The 25,140-nt window shown below is 32.2% G+C and overlaps 1 protein-coding gene across 3 annotated transcripts in view; it reads right to left on the reverse strand.

The window, feature by feature from the left end:
• LOC126893266 (furin-like protease 1) overlaps positions 1-25,140 on the reverse strand; it is a 412,563-nt gene that overhangs the window by 324,404 nt on the left and 63,019 nt on the right. Inside the window, exon 1 of one of the 3 annotated variants that reach the window (XM_050663278.1) lies at positions 2,156-2,289. The exons of the other annotated variants lie outside the window; for them this stretch is intronic. The gene's annotated coding sequence lies outside the window, so the exon portion shown is untranslated. Of the gene's footprint in view, positions 1-2,155; positions 2,290-25,140 lie in introns of those variants that run through there. 3 annotated transcript variants of the gene reach the window in all.

Below are 25,140 nucleotides of genomic sequence, written 5' to 3' on the forward strand. Positions count from 1 at the left end.
CCTACTCTTGATCGAAATTCATATTTTTGATACTGATAAGATTAACACAATTTTATATTTGGTTGCATTTTAGTTTTTAGACTACCTATGCAAAACATTTGATGAAGAATAAATTTTTTCCGTAAAATTAATAATAAAAAAGTTTCCCATATGGTTCCAAGTTACGAAGACACAATTTCTTAATTATTTTCTTTTTTTTCAAAATAAATTGTAAATTGTGGATTTTATTAGAGGAAACCCGATTATAACCATTTAGAATAAATTATTATTATTCTATGCAATGATTATGATACTTACCATTTTCACAATTAATTTAATTTCCACGCCACTTAAAATAACAACAAATAAAAAAGATTGTCTAATATTTTTTACACGAAAACAAAAGTTTAAAAGCAGGGCAGAACAAACCCAAGGGATATTGCAATAATAGTCGTAGGTAAACCTTCCACTGCAGGAAACCACCCGTTCACCAGTAACAGTAAATAATATTTGTGCCTAATAAACGCATAGACGAGAAGGGAAAAGATACTCAAGTCAAATACATAATCATAATTCATAGAGTATTTGTTTACTTAAAGGTAATTATCATAAATTCGAGTAAAAGATTCACTTTATACGAGTAAAACTGCTTGATCCAGCAAGTTGTGTTTTTGTTGGAGCAAAACTGCTAAGTTGCGTTTTATGGGTGTTAATTTATGTTTCTACTCGTCAAGGAGTGTGATTTGATGTTTATTTCACTATTTTGAATGTCGCTTTAGTGTACAACATAAAACCGATTGGATGGTATGCCAAGCGTAATTCAATCTACTTCAAAGAAAAAAATAGGAAGGAACAACAAAATGTAATATATTTTTGACGGAGTAAGTTCAAAATTTCAGGACGGGAATAATTAGTTTTTCAGTAAGAACACAATATTTGATTTTTGAGATTTCTCTAGCTGTTCATGAAATAATTAAAATTGTATATAAAAAATGATTATCTCATTTAAAATAAATATTTCTTATTTACCAAACCTTCGGTTTGGCGCCCCTTTGGGGTTACGCCCGCGTGCGCTGCACGCGTTGCACGCCCGGTTACGGGGCCCTGCCATTCCGTTCCGCGGAACCTTAAGTTCATTTTACTGCTGCTGCTAGCGTCAATTTCTCGCCCGTGGAGCCGTAGCCTTACGATACATCGCAACTGCATAACTAAAGTCTATTTGTTTGCAACTGGCAGCTCATTACAAATACAAATCTTCAAATAGAGGTTAAGCGTTACCGTCAAAGCCATAAATTATTGCCTTATGAATGTAGTTGAAAGCAATAAGGTTTTTTTGAAAAATTACGATTATGCATTAATTTGTTCAGTTACATATACTTTAACACTTTAACCAATGCCATAAACCACGTAACAGAAGAATACAGATTGTTGGCTGTTTATAATATCATTGAAGAACGTTGTCAATCTACATATAATCATGAAAATCCGACAGGACAAAGAATCTAACACAGAAGAGAAAGAGATGAATTTCCACAATTTATAAACAAAAATAAATAAATTTATGAACATTGTTTAAATGTTAGATATCAATACGATGTATCCGCCTTAACATTAATTTTATTTTAACATATAAATCTATCCCTTTGTGATTCTCCACGATTAACTCATGATTTTCTACCTGTTAGGCATATAATCCATATGGTTTTGTATTGATAGTATTTTTATTTGAACAGGGTGGACTCTTTTAAAAATAATATCTAAAACTACATTCAAACAGTACAGTGAGTACAGTACAGCAGATTCCAGTTTGACCACTTTACCTGCTGTTTGCTGATTAGTGAAGACATGCATTTTTTATGAGCTGCCAGTTGTAAACAAATAAAGTATAGCTACTTAAAAGATCAACGTGTCAAATTACATGTATGTCAAAATCTATACAAAAAATTGAAAATACATAGTAAATTATACAAAGGACATTGTAAAGGTCGTCTTAAGAAAAGACTAAAGAATGCAAGGTTCTTAATGACCATCAAATACGAATATTAAGTGACGTCTTTCCTGTCAAATGTTACTTTATTTTATGTACATATATATATATATATATATATATATATATATATATATATATATATATATATATATATATATATATATATATATATATATAGGTACTAACCTGCCTGTGTTGAAAATATTAAACCAAAATAAAAAGCAGTATTGTCACTATTTACTCGTACCCTTGTATGTAGGGGGACCGCACACTAACTACTAGTACCTCTACACTGCCAACTATAAAAACGTACTAATACAAGTGTTAATTATACTGCTACTAATAACGATAACATTTTGTTTATGTAGACATTAAGTAACATTGGGATTTCTTTATATTTTCGTTTTCCCCGGAATCTCAAATAGAACCAAATGAACCGATATTAAAGCATTGTTTGCTACATAAACCAAATGGGAATTTCTTGTTTTCAGATTAGTCATCGCTAATTCAGTGGTAAAACATACTGTGATAGTAATTTATCTCAATTTTTGTTATTCCAACCTTCATTATATATAGTGATATGTGATGTACAGTTTAATTACTAGAGTAATACAAAATTGTTTATAAAGCTGCGCAAAAGAAATTATTCTAGGAATATAGTGAGCCTTTAGAGAAGTTAGATATCACAGAAGCTACTTAATAATATCAAAGAATACTCCATCCAACGGATGGAGAATACTCCATCCAACGTTGGATGGAGTATTCTTTGGTATAGAGCTCAAAGTACATCCAAATGGGTGGGGGGTTATAACTCTCAAAACCCCCCTGGTTACGCCTATTCATATATGTCTTGTTGATGTCATTTTAATGTCATTCAATTTCAACTAAAAACAAACTGTAGGTCACCGACACACAATTCACTTCTGAGAGTTGTATATTTTATCTTGACATCCTCTACAGGTAAAACCACACGTTTCAAAACAAACGATAGCGGTCTTGATAATGATAATGTCGATATTTTAATTTTTATTCGTTTTTTTTTGTTGTTCATTCATGACGAAAGCAAATACTAGCCATGAACAAAATCTGAACGTAAATACACTGGTTCACGATTTTAAGCGACTTTAAGGTGAAGAAATAATAATAATTAACGAAAGAACTATTAATAACATAAGATATCTAGATGACACTGCTATTATGGCAAGCTCTGCTGAACAACTCCAACTTCTACTAAACAAGACAAGCAGTTTCAGTGAAAAATATGGACTGAAAATGAATATAAAAAGGGCTAAATATATGAAAATGCCAAAGAAAACAAAAAAACATACATTTGGAAGATGCACCAATAGAAAGAATTTTAGAAAATAATGATCAAACAACCGAAATTAGGGCCAACATAGCAGAAATGCGTTTGTAAAATTGAAAACAATTCTATGAAATAAAGACCTTACATTAGAACTCAGAGTACGAGCTCTGAGGTCTTACGATATTAAAATATGATATGGGATCAAAAGATAGACACTGAAGAAAAACATAATATAAATAAGCTAGAGGTTCATTTTTAAAATAGTTAGGTATTAACTAACATTTATCATAACAGGTTCCTAAGTCCCAAGGCAGAAAAAATTTCCCACATAAAACTCGCATCATTATAATTTAATTTTATTTCCATTGCTGTGATTATTCAAGTACTTTTTTAACATGTTATTTTAAATACAATGAGGTACCATAACGTCTAAAATCTAGAGGAAATAGAATATAGTAAGTACATGGTAGGCGTTTTGTTTATTATTTACTATTAAATAAACGATGTAAGTTATTCGAACCTAAAAGTTCTAAAGTTAAAAACAAACAATTTAAAAGAAATAAAGTTAATTGGAATGATTCCGTCAATGTTTTTCTCGTATTTATACAGTTAATAGAATTTTTTGTTAGTGAAAAATGATTCCCCTAGTATAAACTGCTCAACAAAATTACGGAAAGGTGTTTTAAAATTAAAAGAAATGTAGACTTAAATGACTAAATCATATTAAATTATCTGTATAATCTTTCGTTAAAACTCAGTATAGTAATAAAATAATAATAAAAGGTAAAAGTTTACATTTGTCAGTTTTTTAGTGTTTTACTAGTAGGAATTCCAAACAAAATACGCATATCGATATCGGTATTGTTATTATTTAAAAATATATTGATTCGTTTTTAAAAGGAAATTGCAAATTTCTAAGGACGAAACAATGAACCGTTTCATATAAAGCCGTAATTAGTATCTCAGTCAGTCCCTATCACAACAGAAATTTAATCAACGAAATTCTGCCACGTGTTGACCCGAATTTGTCATCCATCCGAATACTGATCTTTGACAACATTGATCAATTACTACACTAACGGAAACTGATGTTTTCAGTGTTTGTCATTGAATAAATAGATTAATGAGTGTAAATCGTGTATGTGTGTGCCTTTTTGGCGTAGGTATAAGTACGACACTGACAATGAAATGAAATGCTCATTAAATAAACGAGACTTCCTCGAAATTAAAATAACAATGTACTATGTTGTTTCGGTAGTAAATGTTGCAGCTCTACAATTTGGAAAAAGATACATAGGTAATTTTCATCAATTTTTGTAAGTTTCACGTATTTTCAGTAAAGTCAGCATTTAACCTTTAACTACACGCGCTGGCGTACATTGTACGCCAGATAGGTATAAGAATTCTACTGGAAATATATTTAAAAATTTAATTTTTGACCTTGCTTATTTTTCTAACCTATCACTGGAATGTGCTTTACAATTTGGTTTTAATTGATGGATTCGACCACAAAAAAACTGTCAGATATTATTACAGAATACACTAAATTTTCACCTAAATTCACCGTAAAAAATACACTAGAACTAGTTAATAAAATACAACATTTTCAATTGCCCAACAACTCCAGACTAATTTCATTTGACGTAAAAAATCTTTTTCCTAGTGTTCCTCCTACAGAAACTTTTGTTTTAGTTAAGAATCTTTTAGACCATAATAGTACAAATCCGATCATTGCATCTGAAATTTTACACCTTCTTGAAATTTGCATAAATCAAGACTATTTTGAATTCAATAATCAAATATACACAAACAACAGTGCAGGGCTTATTATGGGTAATCCTCTAAGCCCATTGCTATCAGATATATTTATGAACCAACTTGAAACAACAATTTCTAAACATCCCGTATTTAAACAGTTCTTATATTGGTGGAGATACCTGGATGATATACTAGTATGCTTTACAGGAACTAACAGACAACTTGACCAATTTCTATCATATATTAATTCACTTCATAATAATATTGAGTTTACAATAGAAACAGAACAGAATAACTCCATAAACTTTCTAGATGTAACGATTTCCAGACTACACAACAAACATGAGTTCTCCGTATATCATAAACCTACCCATACTGACACAACTATACACAATTCATCATCCCATCCTACACAACACAAATTAGCAGCCTACCATAGCATGATACATAGACTGACATAAATTCCCATGACAAAAAATAACTTCGAGATAGAACTAAACATCATTAAACAAATAGCAGTAAACAACGGCTATAACGAACAAACAGTTAACAAAATTTTAAACCAAAAACTCCATAAGAAAGCCCTGAAATTAGTGTATCCACCACCACAGAAAGAACCCAGTACCTTCTGCTCTCTCACATATACTGGCAAGATAACAACAAAAATAGCCAGATACATAAAAAAGAAAGGAATAACACCAGCTTTCAGAACTAACAACAACTTGAGCAAATATATTAAGAACAATAAAAGCCGAAAGAGAAAGCAACTACAGAGTGGTGTGTACAAACTAACGTGTGGTGACTGTCCGAAAACGTACATCGGTCAAACTGGCAGAACTTTTGACAAACGGATAGCAGAACACAAAAGGACATTCAACAATAGAAAAACAGACACTTCTACATACGCACTTCACCTTCTAGATCATAATCATTCTTTCAATGAAGAGTTTCAAATTCTGCATATTCAAAATAAAGGCATTAAGCTATCTTTTTTAGAATCTATGGAAATTAATAAACTGAAAAATACAGATATAATTCTGAATGACCAACTCGAGACAAACAGCTCCCCACTCCTCAACCTCTTCAGTTGAAGACTTAAAAAGGCAAACACATTGTAAACTATATCACTTGAGAAAGGCACTCTGCCGAAACAGCTGTAGTCACTTAGTTATAATAAATTCTGTGGAAGTATAGAAAACAAACGTTTTCAGTGTTTTATTATTAGATAATTTGGTTTTAGTTTCGTTATAATCGGCGTTCTGGAAAGATCGTAATTTACATTTTATTATTTGTTGTTTCCAGTGGTGGACAATATACCCCAGGATTATATTACTATAAGTCGTAATATAAGTACATATTTTAATTGTTTTTTAGTCATTATGGCAAAAAATATATTTTTCTTTGTAAACAATACTTTTTCTCCTGTAAAAAATCACATTTAAAAAAAAATTTATTAGTAATTTTATTTATCATGGAATCCAGTTATTCCATGATTCCAGTTATAAATCCCAATTGGCTTACTGAAAAGGAACTCCAAGTATTCACTGATGCCGAAGAAGGTTTATAACAAACAACTAAGTGTATTTTTTCAAAAAAAATTAAACAAATCCGCTGTTTTTAAGTGTATTTTCTTGTGGCGTACAAAGTACGCCACGCGTGTAGTTATGTTATAACTTGATGCGCGGGTAGTTAAAGGTTAAACATTCGCTTAGAAATAAAAAGTAAGAAGAATTTTAAATGTTTGGGTTTTACAATGTCAAAAAACGCAACGACAGAAGAAGAAATAAAAAATAGATTGGGACAAACAAAAGAAAAAACAAAAAAAATGATATACCAAACAATAGGGGCACCATTGAGTTCACTCCCGTCTTGAGCAGGTAGTTATTCTATTAGTCGAGTTCACTCCCGACACTATTCGAATTCACTCCCAAGCAATGTTGCAATAAAGTATGATTTAAGGATATTATTTTTCTGAAATTTAAACATCGTTGCCTAATAGCAATTGTATCGTAAAGCAATTCGAAAAGTTTTTCCAGACACTAAACTTAAGGGATGCCTATTTCACTTGAGTCAAAGTTGGTATAGAAAAATTCAACAGTTGAAACTGTCGAACTGTCCCACGAATATCAGTTAAAAAACGGTGCAGAAACAGATATAACTAAATATATATCTTATATATTTGGTTTACCATTTCTCAAAGCAGAGGACGTTGGGGATTGCTTTGCCATAGATCTTGTTGCAATTCAACCAGAAGATGAAAGAGTGGTTAAGTTTAGTGACTATTTCGTTGAAACCTATATTGAAGAAACATCAACATTTCCTCCTCAAATATGGGCTGAAAATTTTTCGTGTTAACAAAGAACAACAAGTGCATGTGAGGCTTTTCACTCTCGCTATAATGCTTCATTATACAACACATCCAAATTTTAATCAGTTTATTTATGTTCTTCAAGATTTTCAATTAGATACTTATATAAAACTTCAAAGTATAGATACCGTTGTGAAAGTGTACGAGATAAAAGTGATATTAACAAAAAACTTATAATTTGAAATAACGGCCTTACTACCAATTTTGAATTTATAAAAAATATATCAAATATGTTGTAAAAAAAAAGTAAGCGGGGCAGTTATGGTAGGAGAGCAAAGCATGCTAAATGTGCAGTCACTCGAACGCTTTGGGGACCTATTGGGTTGTGAAGAGTAGGTCCTAAAACCAAAAAAAGTTAAGTAAAGTTTTCCATTTTAATGGGGACTTTCCATTTTTTAATTTAATTTTTCATTTCCAACAACCGTCTTTTCCGATTATAGCGCCATCTGTCCATAATTCGAAAAAATATTTTGAATAAAAGTTACTTATTTGTACGGAAGGAATCCAAATCTGCAATAAAAAATGCGGGTTCCCATTTAAGATTTTAAAGTAACCCCCTACCCCACCTCCGTGGGGGTCGTGTTTGGTGCCATTCGATAGATTTTTCAAAAATATTGAATAAGTAGTGTATTTTTCAGTTTTTCGATCTGATGTTTATTTCGCGAAATATCGCGGGGTTCGTATTTAAAATTTTAAATTTACTCCCCACCCCTCTCCGTGGAAAGTCGTGTTTGGTATCATTCGATAGATTTTTGAAAAATATTGAGTATGTATTTTTTAGTTTTTCGATCTGTCATTAATTTCACGAAATATTCGCTTTTTTCTTGTGAAACTTTGGGACTCACCCATTTCCTTACGCCCAGCTCAAATCGACAGATTTTTTAAATATACACTGTTTTGCATGTACTTAACTTATCTTATTTTAATCTAATGATTTCGAGTTTTTCTAAGGATAGATTTTTGTTTCGGACCCCCCTTAACGAACTCCCCTGCATTAAAAGCCAATATATGGTAGAGATACATTTTCAGGGTACAAGGTTTCTCCCCATGTAATAATCTGACGCGCTCGAGTAACTGCAAAAATCACCGCTTGGGCCCCCCTACCATTATAGCAATTTCATATTTACTCTAATGTATGTATTCAATGAAACTTAATGACCAAATATTAACAAGAACATAACAATGAAACTTTATTTTCTTGAATTATTACCAAGTTGCATTTTTAAAAATCATTCCAATTAGATGTATATGTGCAAGAACGTCTAATAAGAAATATACTTTTAAACGAATGATTTGTCAACAGTGTCCAGATTTTAAGGTATAATAATTGGATGCCTCAGAAGTCAAACGGTGTAAGTCAATTCTCCCTAACAATGACTTATTGAAGTTTAACACACATTATTATATATAATAATATTATTATTTCCTTGTTTGTCTTTATGAATATGTTACCATACCATATTATGATAAATAAAGATGGTTTATTTTTTTTTTAATAATTACTTATATTTCTGCAACTACATTCAGAAACATCTTAGTATCTCATTTTAAACACTTATTGACTTACACCGATTAGATTGGCTTCTGAGGCATCGAATTACTTTTATTAATGACGGCTGAAAATCGCCTGGGAGTGAATTCAAACATTACCTTTTACGTAGTCAGGTAATATTCATATTTTAGGAGTGAACTCAACTCGTTCCACAATAGTACTTACGAAGTAGCAGCATATGCAGCAGAAACTTGGATCATAAACAAAAAAAAAACAAAAGAACATTCTCGCGACCGAAATAGAATACTGGAAAAGTTGCTGTGGTCTGACTAGAAGAGACAGAATATCAAGATAAAGATAAGAGTGAAAGTGGAAAAAGATGCCCTGCAGTATATAGATCAAAGAAATGGTACAGCCAAGTACGTAGAGTAGAAAATACATGGATATCCAAGATTGCAGAATGTAGCCCAAAATGAACAAGAAGGAGAGGACGACCGAGAATATCATGGAAAAATGAAGTCGACGAAGTCATGTCAAAGAAAGGATTTGAACACGGACACTGGGAAGACCGTGAAAAATGTAAAGAACTGGGAAGTTCTGGCTGACGGAAGGGAAACGGAAACTAGCTTCAGAACTATGCTTGAAAGAAGTATGAAATTTTAAGGGTCATAGAGCTAAAGAAGACTATTTAAAAGACGAATATTTTATGGCACTATCGGCCAAGCCGATCCAGAAAAATAGAGAGATAACATTGACAATCTGTCAATGAAAGAAAACGGTTTTTGATAATTTGTGTTCATTTTTTAATGTTATAAATATAACCCAGAATTTGTTTATTAAAAACAATCAATCCTTAACTGTGATTCAAAGAAATTTTTGCATTTCTATTAAAAAAAATTACGTATTCTCCCGAGCGTAAAATTAGTAAAGAATTGGCACACATCCCGTCTTATAAACAAATGCACGGGCGGATTTCGAAGTGATTTTTCAAGTAAACTGATAGTACATATATACGTAAATATATACCTACTATTACTCTGAAGTATTTATTTTATAGCAAATGTTTGCAAAACAAGAATATTTATAGTTGGAGTTAACACTCCAGAAATTTTCGAGATGTACATACTTAATAACTTACAAATAAAAATCAGTTTATGTAGAAATATAAAATATTTACCTGAAATGTTAGTAACCTCGACCACTTACCTGAAAAACAAAAAAATAGTAAAACACAATGTAATCGAGCATTTTTTTTTTGAAAAATTCACTAGTTTAGTTACGCCAATGGATGCTTGGAACCTTAATACTTTCAAAAGTACAATTGTTCATTATTGTTATACAGGGTGTCCAGAAACTCTTCTGACAAACGAAGACTGGAGATTTCTCAGTAGTGATCAGCGAGACTGGTCTTGGTCTTGCAGCAAGACCAAGACCAAGACCGCCTTTTGGTTTGCAAGACCAAGACCAAGACCAAGACCGAACCTTGCAAGACTACGCAAGACCAAGACCAACCTGCAAGACTTTTGCACATTTTTGCAAAATTGGTTTTTTATTATTTAACTTTATTTTTTTACGAAATGAATTTCGACTCAATTCCAGCTTTCTGCTTAACCCAGGTATAACATACCAAAAGGCACCGCCAGGAAAACATTCCACTTTGCGGTTCAGAGAGCCCATATGAAACGAGTCTTTGTACTCTATGCAGAGTATGGCATTAACAAAATAAGAAAATCTACGGTTTCGTTTTGATTAAAATTTGTCTTCCTCCATCCCCCGATAGCACTATTTCTAGGTCTACCTGTTGTCAAGGAGGCTCTAAGGAAGACAGATTTTTACCATTCCGACCGTAGATTGTCGATATAAATTAAAATAATTTATATCGCAGTATGGATAGAACGCCCTCTAACGGGGAATAAGCGAAATGAATTTCGACTCAATTCAAGCTTTCTGCTTAACCCAGGTATAACATACCAAAAGGCACCGCCAGGAAAACATTCCACTTTGCGGTTCAGAGAGCCCATATGAAGCGAGTCTTTTTGGAGAAACAAATGGAGGTGTTGTTGGAGATGCTACAAGCCGTGCATCAAGAAATAAAAGATATAAAGGAGGTCAATAAGCAGTATTTTAATGAGATGAAGGAAATAGTGAAAGAGAATGAATTAATTAAAGAAGAAAACAAGATACTAAAAAATCATATAAACATGATAAATAATAGATTAGACAAATTAGAAAATAAAGAAAGGAGAAATAACATCGTAATCCAAGGCCTTAATGTCAAGACGGATGAACACAGCACTCTAAAAGAGGAAATGAAAACTTTCCTAGATAACGAGCTAGGAGTGCAAGTAACAGTAGCACATGCTAAAAAGTTAGGCAGTAAAACCTGTTTGATCAAGCTAAGCAACGAGTCTGAAAAATATAATGTCATGAAGAATAAAATCAAACTAAGAGGGTACAGACAAGGAAAAATATATATTAACGAGGACATGAGCAAGAAGGAAAGGGATATACAAGGACAAATAAGAATAAAGGCAAAAGAAGAAAGAAGCAAGGGAAAGAAAGTCAAAGTAAGGTTTCAAAAAATGATAATAGATAACGAAGAATGGATATGGGACAATGATGCGGATAAACTAATACCTGAGATAAGTAACAAATACCCAGGAACAATCCATCCAAAAAACTGATCAGCGAATTGGACGGAGAGACTTTGATGACGACCAGGAAAGGACATGGAACATCCAGTAATATGAAAGAGCAAACAACGAGGAAAACTAATAAGGAAGAAAAGAAAAATGAAAATGAATGTCAAACGAGAATAGGTACATGGAATATAACCTCGATAACAGGAAAGGAACGTGAATTAACAGAGGAAATGGAAAGATTTGAGCTGCAGTTGATAGGAGTAAGCGAGACGAAAAAAGTAGGAAATGGAATTGTCGATATTGGAGGGCAGCACATACTATACTATTCCGGAGTTCAGATAGGACAAAGGGCAAAAGAAGGCGTGGGAATAGTTGTAACGAAAGAAATGAATAGAAGAATAACCAAATTCAAACCAGTATCATCAAGAACCATATACATAAAAATAGAGTTAGAAGAAGAAGAATGTCACATAATACAGGTATATGCACCGGTAGAAGGAACAGAGCAAGAAAAAATAGAACTATTCTATGATGAGATACAGAAACTTATTGATGAGATACAAGAGGAAAGCAAAAACATAATTTTACTAGGAGACTGGAATGCACGAATAGGAAATGATGAAAATATGGCATTAGGCTGCTTGGGAAGGTATGGAGAAGAGACGATAAATAGAAATGGAAGAAGAATGATAAGTTTCTGCCAAATAAATGACTTGTTAATAGGTAATTCTTTCTGGTATCAACCGAGAAACGAAAAATATACATACGTAGCAGAAGAAAGAAATGCGAGAAGCATAATTGACTACATAGTATATCCTCGAGACGCAGAACTAACGATACAAAATATAAAAACAGAGAACGAAGCCGAACTCGGTACCCAACACAGACTAGTGACAGCAGAGATAAACATGAAACTAATGGAAATAATAGAGAGTCCTCAATACACAAGAATAGCAATACATAAGATGAAAAATATGGAAATGAGGAAGTTATACCAAAGAGAGACAGATAAAATACTGGAACAGTATGAAAACAATGAGGAAATATGGAATATGGAAGAGAGATGGAAAAAATTAGGAGACACGTTACGGAACACTGCAAAACAAGTATGTGGAATAAGAAAGAATGGTAATAATAATAAAAGAACTGGATGGTGGAATAAGGAAATAAAGCAAGCTGTAAAAAGGAAGAAAGAAATGTGGAAGCGATACATAAACACAAATCAAGAGCAAGACAGAGACGAATACAGAAGACAGAGAAATATAGTGAAAGAACTAGTAAAAGATGCGAAGAAGAAGAGCTGGAAGGAATTCGGTGAAGAATTGAACGAAGGTTTTGGGAATAACAATAAACAGTTTTGGAATAAAATAAGAAGCATGAAAGGAACAAAAAGGAAACAAATAAGAGGAATTAGAAATGAGCGAAATGAATTGAAAACAAACATACAAGACATACTAACCATATGGAATAAGCACTATAAAGAAAAATTCGAGGCAAGTAACCAACAAGATGAGGAGAGAGGACAGCAGGCAAGAGAAGTGGATAGGGACAATCGAGTAGACGAAATTCATATCAAAGATATTGAAGAAGGATTGGCAAGAATAAAGATTGGAAAAGCGGGAGGTGCCGATGACATAGATCCGGAGATGATGAAGTACGTGGGAGAACGAGCCAAGTTTTGGCTGCTGGAAATAATGAGGGAAGCATGGAGAACAGAAAAGATACCGGAAGACTGGGAAGAAAATTTATTGATACCAATACACAAGAAAGGAGATGAAGCGGAATGTGATAACTATAGGGCTATATGCTTATCATCAGTGGCATATAAAGTCTACACCGGGATAATAGAAAGGAAGCTCAGGAAAGAACTGGAAGGAAAACTAGAAGAAGAACAAGCGGCTTTTAGGAAGGAAAGAGGAACAACAGATAATATATACATACTGAGAAATATAATTGAAAGGAAAAACGAAATAGGAGAAGACTTATATGTTACGTTTATAGATATTAAAGCTGCTTTTGATTCTATAAATAGAGAAGTAATATGGTCAGTAATGGAAGATCTGCAAATCCGGCAAAAGATAGTAAGCGTGGTAAAAAGTACGTATAGAAACGTACTTGCTAAAGTACAAATAAATGGAAACAGATCGCCAATAATAAACCTAAGGAGAGGAATAAAACAAGGGGACAGTCTCAGCCCAGTTTTGTTTATATTAGTAATGGATAGAGTAATGAAGAGCGCTAAAAGAAGGTCAAGGCAATTACAGTCAATAATAGGGTACAGGAATTTAGTACCAGTGAGAATGGAGGGATTACTATATGCAGATGACTTAGTAATAATAGCAGACAATAAAGAGAAAATGCAAAAATTAATCAATATATGGGTGGAGGAAATAGAAAATTTGAAAATGGAGGTAAATGTAAAGAAAACGAAGACCATGATAGTAACCCAAAAGAAAAGGGAAGAAATAAACCAAACGATATTTAGGTGCAAAAACGAAATAATAGAAACAGTCTCGACGTTTGAATACCTTGGAGTAATAATATCAGAGGATGGAAAGATAGATCAAGAAATCTCATACAGAGCGAAAAAAGCAAATAAGATCTACTATGCACTAAATAAAACAATATTTGGAAAGGAAGAAATAGATAAAGAAATAAAACTGAAGGTATACAACGCAATCTCTGTGCCAACTTTAATGTATGCAAGTGAGACATGGGTAAACAATGCAAAAATAGACAGTACAATAAACGCAGCGGAGATGAAGCAGCTAAGAAAAATAGCAGGAAAAACGAAATTGGACAGAATAAGAAATGAAGATATTAGACAAAGACTGAATCAGGAATCGATAATAACCAAGATACAAAAAAGAAAATTAAAATGGTATGGACACATTAACAGAATGGACCAGGGAAGACTACCAAAGCAGGTGATGGAATCGAAAAGATATGGTAAAAGAAGGAAAGGAAGGCCAAGGAAGAGATGGATCGATCAGATTATAGAAATTGGACAGGAAAAAGGAAAAACACATCAACAAATGAAAGAGTTAGCAAAGGACCGCAAGAAATGGAAGAGATGGATAGAAGATGAATAAAACCTCCGACGCCCCTGGGGGGCATAAGGAGTTTCGAGAAAGAAGAACTTTATTTTTTTACGAAATGAATTTCGACTCAATTCCAGCTTTCTGCTTAACCCAGGTATAACATACCAAAAGGCACCGCCAGGAAAACATTCCACTTTGCGGTTCAGAGAGCCCATATGAAACGAGTCTTTGTACTCTATGCAGAGTATGGCATTAACAAAATAAGAAAATCTACGGTTTCGTTTTGATTAAAATTTGTCTTCCTCCATCCCCCGATAGCACTATTTCTAGGTCTACCTGTTGTCAAGGAGGCTCTAAGGAAGACAGATTTTTACCATTCCGACCGTAGATTGTCGATATAAATTAAAATAATTTATATCGCAGTATGGATAGAACGCCCTCTAACGGGGAATAAGCGAAATGAATTTCGACTCAATTCAAGCTTTCTGCTTAACCCAGGTATAACATACCAAAAGGCACCGCCAGGAAAACATTCCACTTTGCGGTTCAGAGAGCCCATATGAAGCGAGTCTTTGTACTCTATGCAGAGTATGGCATTAACAAAATAAGAAAATCTACGGTTTCGTTTTGATTAAAATCTGTCTTCCTCCATCCCCCGATGGGCTCTCTGAACCGCAAAGTGGAATGTTTTCCTGGCGGTGCCTTTTGGTATGTTATACCTGGGTTAAGCAGAAAGCTTGAATTGAGTCGAAATTCATTTCGTATATTCCCCGTTAGAGGGCGTTCTATCCATACTGCGATATAAATTATTTTAATTTATATCGACAATCTACGGTCGGAATGGTAAAAATCTGTCTTCCTTAGAGCCTCCTTGACAACAGGTAGACCTAGAAATAGTGCTATCGGGGGATGGAGGAAGACAGATTTTAATCAAAACGAAACCGTAGATTTTCTTATTTTATTTTTTTAGTTCAATAATATATGGGAACATCCATAAACTACGTCGTAAAAATTTCAGACTTTTTAATACCCTCCCCCCTTCCGTCGTAAAGCATCGTTTACAGTTGACCCCCTCCCTCATACCGACGTCGCAATTGCAACTCATGACCCCCCTTTTTAGTGATTTTTTTAAAATTCCATGATATTTCTGGATTTTTTAAAGTTAGCTATCAAAGTTTATTTACTTACTATGTAGCTCATTAATATCCGCGTACTTTTTTCTCTCAATTTACTGTACAACTAATTAACTTTATTGGGACAAAAGACAATACTTTCATCGGAGTTCCGATATGCTTTCTTAACTGCATCATATAAATCTTGATATGTATTTATTTTGTTTTGATTTCAATGCCATTTCTTTTATTAAGTATAAAATACAATGTACTAACTAAATAAAATAGAATATTTTATTTCTATTCATTCTTGTAGAATTGTTTCACACAGAGTATTCAGTAAATAAATGAACAGTTTAATATTTATCGCTTCCAGACGTTGTTCTGTATAGAAGCGTTTGTTTAAATACATAGAACAGGGGTGGCCAAGCTCCTTGATATTCCGAGCCATTTTTCAAAATTTTAAATTTTTCGCGAGCCGCAATTAAACAATTATTTAAAAAGTATAAAAAAGGTATGTATTTAATTTTTTTTGTCACATTATCTTTTCCATCCTTTTCCAAAACGACCTACTGATCTTCTACGGTCTCTCAAGAAACACTGCCTTTAACACTCTGTCTTCGCCTTATCTTACCACATGACCTGCCCATCTAATCTTAACTTTTATATGTTCGACGATGTTTTCAGTACCATACACAGTCACCAATTCTGCTTTGCGGCGCCTTCTCCACTCTCCTGTCAATTCATCTCTTTGACGGCCAAATATCATTCTAAGAACTTTCGTTTCAAATAAGAGCAGATTATTTATTTCCCGCTGATGTAGAATCAATGTTTAACTTCCATATGTAACAACTGGGCGAATAATTGGCATGTACAGTCTTAATTTATATTGTATTTTTAGAAGCTTAGATCTTAATAATGATGACAGGGAGTTTAATGCTTTATTCCACGCAGCTATCCTTACTGAGACCTCTTTTTATATGTGGTTGTCATCTGTGATTATCTCCCCTAGATATTTAAACTCTTTTACTACTTCGAAGTTGTGGTCATTAATAGTTATGTTGTGCCTAACTCTTGGTGTTGGATTTTTGGTTACTACTTTTTTATAGCATGTATTTCATCCTCTCTCTAGTTTTGAATCCTAGATTCGCAAATATCCCTGTCAGCTTAGATGATATTTTTTTACTTATTACATATTTTAAGGCCCAGTTGAATAGCAACAATGATAAGGGGTCTCCTTGTCTAATTTAAGATATTTTGAAAGACAAAAATTAAAAGGTAATTCAGGCATATTTATTGAGAGCCACAAAGGATCCTTCAAAGAGCCACATGCGGCTCGCGAGCCAGTTTGGCCACCGCTGACATAGAACAATGTTTTATTGTTTGTTATTCTGTATAAAACTGCTAGCAATATTATTAAGGCTGTGATTGATAAAAACGAAATGAAAAGTAAGCGATAAAAGTAATATATGTACCTACTAATTCTTTTTAATTCTAAAATAGGGTAATCTTTTATATTCGTGAACATCAAACGACGTCGGATGTGCACTCATGGCCCCCTCCCCCTGTCGTATACCGTCGTAATAAGCAAAGACCCCCCTCCCCCTTTTCAACGACTTAGTTTATGGATGTTTTCTATACAGTAGGAAAAATGAAAGAATACCCATGAACGAACATATAAAACACGCTGTATTTTCCTGTCACAGTGTCACACAAAAATTGGCCAGCGCAAGTACATGTAATAATTTTGTTATTACATGTACTTGCGCTGGGCAATTTTCTTTGTGACACGGTGACAGGAAAATACAGCGTGTTTTATATGTTCGTTCATGGGTATTCTTTCATTTTTCCGACTGTACTGACATTGTAATAAACCTTAAACAATATCGAATTTTTAAAATACATAATATTTTAAGCTAAAAATCAACAATTTTGATACTTTTTTGCTATTTTTTGCAACTATTTTTGATATACTTTGATCGGTAGTAAAACGGATTAAGGGGAATTGGTTTTAACATACCTCTTCTAACTTTTCTAGTGTTATCTTATAATTTTACAACAGTAAGTACAGGGTATGTAACGTAAGCAGTCCACTCAAATAAGAAAAAAAGCAATCGAAGGTCAAAAAAAGGGGAGCGCAATCGAATTTAAAAAACAATGCTCCGTATTAGACTGTCGTATAAGAACACACTTTATGAAAATAATACTGATGACGTCGTTTCTGTAGTACCCAAAAATGACATTTAAAAAACCGTATATGTAGAAACAGAAATAAAATTATTTCTATGACAGTTCAACAGTTTCCAGTATAATAGATTTTCCGCCATATTTGTTTCTAATTGGAACTTAAAAGCTATAAATAATGAAATTTTTTTTTTGAGTGATACTGGATTTTTCGGAAAATGATTTTCTTTAATTTTTCTATTTTCAGTTATTCTCTATTATGAAGAGTTTCCGAGATATCGAGCTTTGTCACACTATACAGCCACCCTGTATATGCAGAATGTTTACTAAGTATGTGTACAAACTTTATAGGTTAAACGTTCATATGAACTGAAAATAAATTTTTTTTAATGAGAAATCAGTGTTCACGTTCGATACATCATTTCAATAGGAATTTTACATCTGGTTAAAATTGAAGGTTTTTTAAATTTTTTCTCCACATAAAAAACACAGTTTTGCTTTTGCCTTGTATATAAGTATGTTTAATTAAATAAAGCGCGTATTTCCTCCAAATAAAATAAAATGTAACTAATAACTTTTTCTTTTTTCTTTTTTTTTTTCACTTTTTTTTCTTTTATGTCATATGCTATTGAATGTATAAAAAGCAGGTTATTTATATTCAACTTAAAATTGAAATTTGAAAATAAACCTTTATATTTGAAACATACTTTTTAATGAAATAATTAGGTGAATGTATAATGTTAAAATTGGTATCCGTTTGAAACTACATTCTACATTCTTTTAAAATTTTAAAGCAAAAAAATATAGTTTCATTCTTCACATCTTTATTTATTCCAATGTACATTTCATTCAAAATTGTTTGGTTCAAATTATTACTACCAAAAAAGCAAGACCAGCAAGACTCTTGCAGCAAGACCAAGACCAAGACTGCCTTTTAGCTGCAAGAAAAAGACCAAGACCAAGCTTGCAACAACAAAACCAAGACCAAGACTAGCCTGGTCTTGCTCTTGTTCTTGTTTTGCTCATCACTATTTCTCAGATAATTTTAAGACAATTTAACCGAATTCACCTAGTCCGAAAATGCTTTCTAATGGAGCTAGAGTTCTTTGAAGATGGCGTTGTAATTAGTTTCTTTTAAATACTTCCAGAATGCTTCCATTCAGAAAAACAAACACTGTTAGGAATCTAACAATAAAACACTGAAAACGTATGTTTTCTATACTTCCACAAAATTTATTACAACTATGTGACTACAGCTGTTTCGACAGAGTGCCTTTCTCAAGTGATTTAGTTTACAATGGTTTGCCTATTTAAAGTCTTTAACTGAAGAGGTTGAGGAGTGGGGACTTTAAATAGGCAAACCATTGTAAACTAAATCACTTGAGACAGGCACTCTGCCGAAACAGCTGTAGTCACATAGTTGTAATAAATTTTGTGGAAGTATAGAAAACAAACGTTTTCAGTGTTTTATTGTTAGATAAAATGAACTTCCATCAAGTAACGGTCGAATCCATCAACTGTTAGGAATATTTTTTTCCACCTACCTCTACCGAAAGTATACTTTTCCGGGCCTGATTGTAGGGAGCAAAGTTGTACTTTTCCTCCCTAGGGAGGAAAAGTAAAAGTGACGTCATGGTATTTCATTTATGAAATAAAACTTATTGACGCCCTGTACAATATCTAATTTCTATTACGTAAGTATCTACACATTTTAACGTTTATTTATAAAACACTCTGTATTTTGCAGAATGGTAAAAAACAGTAAATTGTTATTTTTATTTAACAATGTTTACATTAATAATTTGACTTATATTTGACAGTTGACAGTTATGTTGTACCTACTTGTTAGTTTTAGTTCTAATACATTTTGTTGGTTAGTTACATAAATAAATTAAGTAAAAATGAAAAAACGACTTGTTATTTGAGGAATGGGGAAAAACCATATGTATAACATGGGAGTAAAGTGCCTTTTCCTCCCTTGAATGATTACTGCCCTCCGCTACGCGTCGGGCAGTAAACTTCATTCTCGGGAGGAAAAGTAGCACTTTCCTCCCTTGTTATACAAATAGCTATTACCTTCCAGAGATAAATCGATTCCATCAATTGCGAATTTTTAGTACCGGTCATATGTGTCCGTTTTGGGTAGCTTAACGGTTATTTTATGGCATACTTTTTTGTCTTTAATTTTAAGCATTTTTGACACTAGATGATTAAATTATGAGATATTTTAGTAGGTATTAAAAGTTAGTCATACTAACTCGGTAAAATAAACCGCTTTTTTGAATTTTTTTTTCCAATTCAAAAACGAACAATTTTCAAATCGATTTTTCTAGAAAACGGTGTATCCTACCGGCTTAAAGCAAGAGAACCTTTTAGTACTAGAATGCCTCACAATTTCCAGTCAAAACCAGAATCCAGTGTCAAAAATGCTTAAGTTAAAGAAAAAAAGTTATAATCAACTATTTTCAATGGGAAATAAGCCACAATTTTACCAAAAAAAATATTTTTAAACACATTTTTACAACATGTTTTAAACAAATTATCAAATATTGAATTTAATCCAAATAATATTTTAGTAAGTTTTGACATAAACAGTTTATTTACAAATGTGCCATTAGATAAAACTTTAAACATAATTAAAACGAAATTAGAAAATGATAATACATTGACAAATAGGACAAGACTAAATGTATCAGCTATAATGGAGTTGTTGACATTATGTACTAATAATACCTATTTTCAACTAAATAATGAATTCTATAAACAAAATTTTGGTCTAGCAATGGGCTCTTCTTTATCTCCATTATTGGATAATATATTTATGGAGGATTTTGAAACTAATATCATTTCTAAACAAAATTTAAAACCCACAGTATGGTGGAGATATGTAGATGATGTGTTTTCAATATGGCCTCATAGATCAGAATTGTAGGATACATTCCTGAATATTATAAACGATCAAGAAGAGACAATAAAATTTACAATGGAAAAGGAATACAATAACACTTTGCCTTTCCTCGATGTTTTAGTCTCGAAAGAAGGATACTGGATATGAGACACAAGTGTATAGACAACCAACATACACCAACAGATATCTCAATTACAAATCAAATCACAACATCAACGTTAAAAAGGGAATCATTAAATCCTTATATGATAGAGCCAAAATTACTTGTTCTAACGAAAATTCATTTTTAGAAGAAAAACAATTGTTAAAATCTGTTTTATTAAAAAATGATTATCTCACAATAAAACACTGAAAAAGTTTGTTTTCTATACTTCCACAAAATTTATTACAACTATGTTATTACTACAGCTGTTTCGGCAAAGTGCCTTTCTCAAGTGATATATTTTACAATGTGTTTGCCTTTTTAAGTCTTTAACTGAAGAGGTTGAGGAGTGGGGAGCTGTTTGTCTCAAGTTGGTCATTCAGAATTATATCTGTATTTTTCAAGCTCCCCACTCCTCAACCTCTTCAGTTAAAGACTTAAAAAGGCAAACACATTGTAAAATATATCACTTGAGAAAGGCACTTTGCCGAAACAGCTGTAGTAATAACATAGTTGTAATAAATTTTGTGGAAGTATAGAAAACAAACGTTTTTCAGTGTTTTATTGTGAGATAAAATGAACTTCCATCAAGTAACGGTCGAATCCATCAATTATTTAAAAATGATTATCCTTTATCGTTTATAAATAAGGAATTGTCAAGATTGGATCGAATGGAACAGAACAACTTAGATCGGGATCCTACAACATTCACAAGAAATAATAAGAGGAAAATATCAATACCATATATAAAAGGACTATCCGAGAAACTTAAAACAATAGGAAATAAATTCAACATTTCAACAACATTCAAAATAAAAAACACATTGAGATCTATTCTATCTAAAACTAAACCTAACAATGAACAAGACAGGACAAAAAATTGCATTTATAACATACCTTGTGAATGCGAAATTTTATTTGGGTGAAACATCAAGACAATTAAACGTTAGAATAAGGGAACATCAGTCTTATATTAAAAATAGAGAATTTGATAGATCTCAAATATGTCAACACGCATGGGATAATGAACATAGAGTTCAGTGGAAAGATTTAAGTATAGTCCTGAAAGAATCAGATAGTAAAAAGAGAAAAATCAAAGAAGCGGCTCTAATTATGCTAAATGAAACCAATTGTGTCGCAAATTCCTGGGTAGAATGCAGTAGAATGTGGTTACCCATACTGAAAGAGGAAGTCAATAGAAAGAAAATACCACGATTAGTAAGTCAATAACATATCAAGTTAGTACAAATTTTATATTTTAGTATTACTTATTGTATATCTAAGTATTATTAATATTATTTATAATTTAAACATATTAAAGTCAGACCAAATACTTACGATGTCGGGATAGTATCACGAGGTTTCTTCCTGGTTTTCCCTCGTGATTTACTATGGAATCTCTAACGCGAGAATTTTACTGTCACCGTTGCATTTGGTTGTCTTTTTAAGGACAGATCACATGCTATGATTTTTTTGTGGCGGATACTCTTGAGTTGGGGTTGACTTCATGTAATCGAATGAACTATCTTTCAGTAAAGTCATCCCAGGAACGCAACTCATAAATATTGGCAATATCATTTTAAAGTCTTCTACTTTAAAGTGTATAATATACATCTGAATTGCCAATATAAATGAGTCAGATTAAATAAATTATTAGAAGAATTTTTTTTATTTAGCAACAACATTTTTGTTTATTTTAGTAGTATTTGGTATTTTGACAACGAAACCCGATTTCCTATTGAAAATAGTTGATTATAAAAATGCCACAAGGAAATAGCTTCAGAACAACACAAAAAGTTATGCGATAAAAATAACAGTTGCCCTACCCAAAATGGATGCCTATGGCCGGTACTAGAAATTCGCCATTTATCGATTTGATGGAATCCATTTATCTCTGGAAGATAAATAGATGTACCAGTTTTAGTTTTTCTAAATAATAAGCATTCTGGAAGTATTTAAAAAAACCAATTAGAAGGCGCCATCTTCAAAGAGCTCTAGCTGCCTTAGGAAGCATTTTCGTACTAGGTGAATTCGGTTAAATTGTCTTACAATTATCTGAGGAATCTCCGGTAGTCGTTCGTCAGGTCAGGAGAGTTTCGGTCAGGACACCCTGTATATTAAAAATACGTGACCTGATTTGCGATTTTCATGGTTAAGTTTTACAGCCATTTTTTAGTAAGTATTCAAAATAACACCTGAAAAATTGGCTCAATCGATTGTCACATTTGGATGTTTCAATAGGATTTGCAGAAAACAACAGAACTAGCCGGTAATGCAATGCGTTTATGACTAAATTGAAAATTGGAATCCCTTTATTAAATTTCACCGCATTTAAACGGTTATGTCAATAAATTATGCTCCATTTACTATTTTGAGGTCGTAATGTTTCATATTTCATTTATTTCAATAGTTTATTAATGGATAAGTATAGTTTAACAGGTTTATGGTATCGCTGATCCGGAAAAAAGTGTTACATCTCAAAAACAACTTTTTTCACGAAAAACAAACACGGAGTTTTTAGATCTTAATTTAACTTAAATTTTAAACGGTACTGCTAAAATTTATAAGTTAAAAACGAAGAATATGGATAAGTGAATCTTTATAATTGTGTAAGAAGCAAAACCAAAAAAATCTAAAAACGGATTTTTTAGATCTTAATTTAACTTATATTTTAAACGGTACTGCTAAAATTTATAAATTAAAGACGAAGAATATGGATAAGTGAATCTTTGTAATTGTGTAAGAAGCAAAACCAAAAAAAAATCTATGATATCTGATTTAACAAAGAAAAAAAGGTCAAAATTTTGAGTTATGTCACTTTTCTTTGGTCATTTTTTCACGAAATACAACGATTTTCGTGATGGATAACGATACGTTCACGTCGAACTTCAGAGAATAACCTCAAAAGCGTCATTGTTCCGGAATAAGAATATTCATTTTACCGCCAAATCAATAATGGCACTACCGACATCTTACGAAGTTGGAAGTAAACATATATGTGACACTTTTCCTGGTAAAATTATAGGATTTTTGGAGTCATTTTAACAAGATAACAACTGGAAATATGCATTTTTTGAGTTGCGTCACTTTTCTTCCGGACGAGCGATATGTACCTACATACTTCCATTTTCAGTTAGTCAAAACGTCATATTAGTTATACTAAATTTACAATCAAGATGCAGTAGAAATAAACAAACCAAAACACGTTAAATGCTACTAGGTGCACTCCCGAATCATAATTTAAAATGTATAAATTTTGGAAATCATGATTTGGGATTTACAATGTATACAGGGTGAGTCACCACTAACGCGACGGAAGATTACAGCGAAATGGTAAAAGATTTGAAAAAAAAATTTAATTAGTGGTTTATAAGTTGATAAAATCTACATTTTAAAATTATTTTGAAATATACAGGGTGTCCCAATAAATGGCGGCGTATCCAAGTTATATTTTTTCTTATGGAACACCCTATATTGTATTGCATTTTTTAATTGTCCGCAAAAAATAGGGTATAGTTTCATAAGGCTTCCCTATACCTATGTACAGAGTGTTCTGAGTTATGGTGACTTTTCTTAAAATGTAAAGTTTTAAAAGAAGGCTTATTCTCAAGTTATTTAAGAAATTATAAAAAAATACTTTTACATCTAAATATTTGGATATTGGTTCAATGTATTTCATGATTAATTGTTACACATTTATTTACAGGGTGTTCAAAATTTACAGTTTTATTATGGATTATTCAATGTGTCATATGATTCTTATTTTAAATGGAACACCATGTATATTAATAAATAATTATACTAAACAAATCTACCTCTTTCGAATGGTATATGGATGTCCTATACCTAGGTGTCATAGTTTTTGCGTAATTTACAATTATTAAAATTCTTAATCTGTAAATCGATTTTAAAACAAAAGATGTAGTTAATTAATGGCATTGTATGACAGTACGGTCTGGTAATTATTTTATAATTAATGTATTGCATGATTGATTATTACACATTTATTTACAGGGTGCACAAAATTTACAGTTTCATTATTGGATTATTTAATGTGTCATATGATGCTTATTTTAAATATAACACCATGTATGTTAATAAATTATTATACTAAACACAGGTTCCTCTTTCGAATGGTATAGGGATGTTCCATAACTAGGAGTCATAGTTTTTGCGTAATTTACAATTTTTTTAAACGGTAAATTGATTTTAAAAATA

This window comes from Diabrotica virgifera, chromosome 10 (assembly GCF_917563875.1).
Source record: "Diabrotica virgifera virgifera chromosome 10, PGI_DIABVI_V3a".
NCBI lineage: Eukaryota > Metazoa > Arthropoda > Insecta > Coleoptera > Chrysomelidae > Diabrotica > Diabrotica virgifera.